General features: G+C 48.1%; 1 non-coding gene across 1 annotated transcript; it reads left to right on the forward strand.

Moving 5' to 3' along the window:
- The first annotated feature begins 2,902 nt into the window (after positions 1-2,902).
- TRNAS-CGA (transfer RNA serine (anticodon CGA)) lies at positions 2,903-2,976 on the forward strand. The gene has a single exon. It is a non-coding gene; the product is annotated as a tRNA-Ser (tRNA).
- Positions 2,977-3,781: the final 805 nt, after the last annotated feature.

Raw genomic sequence — 3,781 nt, forward strand, 5'->3', positions numbered from 1 at the left:
ATCCCACCGGCAGCATGGTTGTTTTTCTGCTGCTTTATAAGTAATTTTCTTTAAGCGACTTATTTATCTCAGTAATATTATCCCACTGATAAGCATAACACATAAAAAAAATTAACGTGCCCCTATGCACCTTGGTTTCGGTGACTGTTGGCTCCCTTCATAAATTTGTCAAACGGGCCCCCCATTTCATTTAACTTGTCTGCTAATAGCTTAACGAGGGTCTCGGTTCTGGCAGTCTTGATGCCATAGGTAGCATAAGAGGGCTCTCGCACAGTTTCCGCCCTCGCCGTTAGATGACTTTCTACGTCACGCTCGCGGTATTACAGGACGTGCTACGTCCGCCGCTATGGTCGAGGGTGGCGCTGGTGAACACTCTCAAGGCTCGCTTACACCCAGTAAACATAAATACCCACGAGAGCAGCAGATTGGACAGCCGTCGCCGTAGCTCAGTTGGTAAGAGCACCCAACGCGATATTCGGAGGTCGTGGGTTCGGATCCCACCGTCGGCATGGTTGTTTTTCTGCTGCTTTATAAGTAATTTTCTTTAAGCGATTTATTAATCTAAGTATTATTATCCCACTGATAAGCATAACACATAAAAAAAATTAACGTTCCCCTATGCACCTTGGTTTCGGTGACTGTTGGCTCCCTTCATAAATTTGTCAAACGGGTCCTCATTTCATTCAACTTGTCTGCTAATAGCTTAACGAGGGTCTCTGTTCGGGCAGTCTTGATGCCATAGGTAACATAAGAGGGCTCTCCCACAGTTTCCGCCCTCGCCGTTAGATGACGTTCTACGTCACGCTCGCGGTATTACAGGACGTGCTACGTCCGCCGCTATGGTCGAGGGTGGCGCTGGTGAACACTCTCACGGCTCGCTTACACCCAGTAAACATAAATACCCACGAGAGCAGCAGATTGGACAGCCGTCGCCGTAGCTCAGTTGGTAAGAGCACCGGACGCGATATTCGGAGGTCGTGGGTTTGGATCCCTCCGTCGGCATGGTTGTTTTCCTGCTGCTTTATAAGTAATTTTCTTTAAGCGATTTATTAATCTAAGTATTATTATGCCACTGATAAGCATAACACATAAAAAAAATTAACGTGCCCCTATGCACCTTGGTTTCGGTGACTGTTGGCTCCCTTTATACATTTGTCAAACGGGCTCCTCATTTCATTTAACTTGTCTGCTAACAGCTTAACGAGGGTCTCGGTTCTGGCAGTCTTGATGCCATAGGTAGCATTAGAGGGCTCTCGCACAGTTTCCGCCCTCGCCGTTAGATGACGTTCTACGTCACGCTCGCGGTATTACAGGACGTGCTACGTCCGCCGCCATGGTCGAGGGTGGCGCTGGTGAACACTCTCAAGGCTCGCTTACACCCAGTAAACACAAATTCCCACGAGAGCAGCAGATTCGACAGCCGTCGCCGTAGCTCAGTTGGTAAGAGTACCGGACGCGATATTCGGAGGTCATGGGTTCGGATCCCACCGGCGGCATGGTTGTTTTTCTGCTGCTTTAAATGTAATTTTCTTTAAGCGACTTATTAATCTAAGTATTATTATCCCACTGATAAGCATAACACAAAAAAAAATTAACGTTCCCCTATGCGCCTTGGTTTCGGTGACTGTTGGCTCCCTTCATAAATTTGTCAAACGGGCCCCTCATTTCATTTAACTTGTCTGCTAATAGCTTAACGAGGGTCTCGGTTCTGGCAGTCTTGATGCCATAGGCAGCATAAGAAGGCTCTCGCACAGTTTCCGCCCTCGCAGTTAGATGACGTTCTACGTCACGCTCGCGCTATTACAGGACGTGCTACGTCCGCCGCCATGGTCGAGGGTGGCGCTGGTGAACACTCTCAAGGCTCGCTTACACCCAGTAAACATAAATACCCACGAGAGCAGCAGATTGGACAGCCGTCGCCGTAGCTCAGTTGGTAAGAGCACCGGACGCGATATTCTTATGTCGTGGGTTCGGATCCCACCGGCAGCATGGTTGTTTTTCTGCTGCTTTATAAGTAATTTTCTTTAAGCGACTTATTTATCTCAGTAATATTATCCCACTGATAAGCATAACACATAAAAAAAATTAACGTGCCCCTATGCACCTTGGTTTCGGTGACTGTTGGCTCCCTTCATAAATTTGTCAAACGGGCCCCCCATTTCATTTAACTTGTCTGCTAATAGCTTAACGAGGGTCTCGGTTCTGGCAGTCTTGATGCCATAGGTAGCATAAGAGGGCTCTCGCACAGTTTCCGCCCTCGCCGTTAGATGACTTTCTACGTCACGCTCGCGGTATTACAGGACGTGCTACGTCCGCCGCTATGGTCGAGGGTGGCGCTGGTGAACACTCTCAAGGCTCGCTTACACCCAGTAAACATAAATACCCACGAGAGCAGCAGATTGGACAGCCGTCGCCGTAGCTCAGTTGGTAAGAGCACCGGACGCGATATTCGGAGGTCGTGGGTTCGGATCCCACCGTCGGCATGGTTGTTTTTCTGCTGCTTTATAAGTAATTTTCTTTAAGCGATTTATTAATCTAAGTATTATTATCCCACTGATAAGCATAACACATAAAAAAAATTAACGTTCCCCTATGCACCTTGGTTTCGGTGACTGTTGGCTCCCTTCATAAATTTGTCAAACGGGTCCTCATTTCATTCAACTTGTCTGCTAATAGCTTAACGAGGGTCTCTGTTCGGGCAGTCTTGATGCCATAGGTAGCATAAGAGGGCTCTCGCACAGTTTCCGCCCTCGCCGTTAGATGACGTTCTACGTCACACTCGCGGTATTACAGGATGTGCTACGTCCGCCGCTATGGTCGAGGGTGGCGCTGGTGAACACACCCAAGGCTCGCTTACACCCAGTAAACATAAATACCCACGAGAGCAGCAGATTGGACAGCCGTCGCCGTAGCTCAGTTGGTAAGAGCACCGGACGCGATATTCGGAGGTTGTGGGTTCGAATCCCACCGGCGGCATGGTTGTTTTTTCTGCTGCTTTATAAGTATTTTCTTTAAGACATTTATTATTCTAAGTATTATTATCCCAATGATAAGCATAACACATAAAAAAAATTAACGTTCCCTATGCACCTTGGTTTCGGTGACTGTTGGCTCCCTTCATACATTTGTCAAACGGGCTCCTCATTTCATTTCACTTGTCTGCTAACAGCTTAACGAGGGTCTCGGTTCTGGCAGTCTTGATGCCATAGGTAGCATAAGAGGGCTCTCGCACAGTTTCCGCCCTCGCCGTTAGATGACGTTCTACGTCACGCTCGCGGTATTACAGGACGTGCTACGTCCGCCGCCACGGTCGAGGGTGGCGCTGGTGAACACTCTCAAGGCTCGCTTACACCCAGTAAACACAAATTCCCACGAGAGCAGCAGATTCGACAGCCGTCGCCGTAGCTCAGTTGGTAAGAGTACCGGACGCGATATTCGGAGGTCATGGGTTCGGATCCCACCGGCGGCATGGTTGTTTTTCTGCTGCTTTAAATGTAATTTTCTTTAAGCGACTTATTAATATAAGTATTATTATCCCACTGATAAGCATAACGCATAAAAAAAATTAACGTTCCCCTATGCGCCTTGGTTTCGGTGACTGTTGGCTCCCTTCATAAATTTGTCAAACGGGCCCCTCATTTCATTTAAATTGTCTGCTAATAGCTTAACGAGGGTCTCGGTTCTGGCAGTCTTGATGCCATAGGCAGCATAAGAAGGCTCTCGCACAGTTTCCGCCCTCGCAGTTAGATGACGTTCTACGTCACGCTCGCGCTATTACAGG

Source organism: Amblyomma americanum, chromosome 6 (assembly GCF_052857255.1).
Source record: "Amblyomma americanum isolate KBUSLIRL-KWMA chromosome 6, ASM5285725v1, whole genome shotgun sequence".
NCBI lineage: Eukaryota > Metazoa > Arthropoda > Arachnida > Ixodida > Ixodidae > Amblyomma > Amblyomma americanum.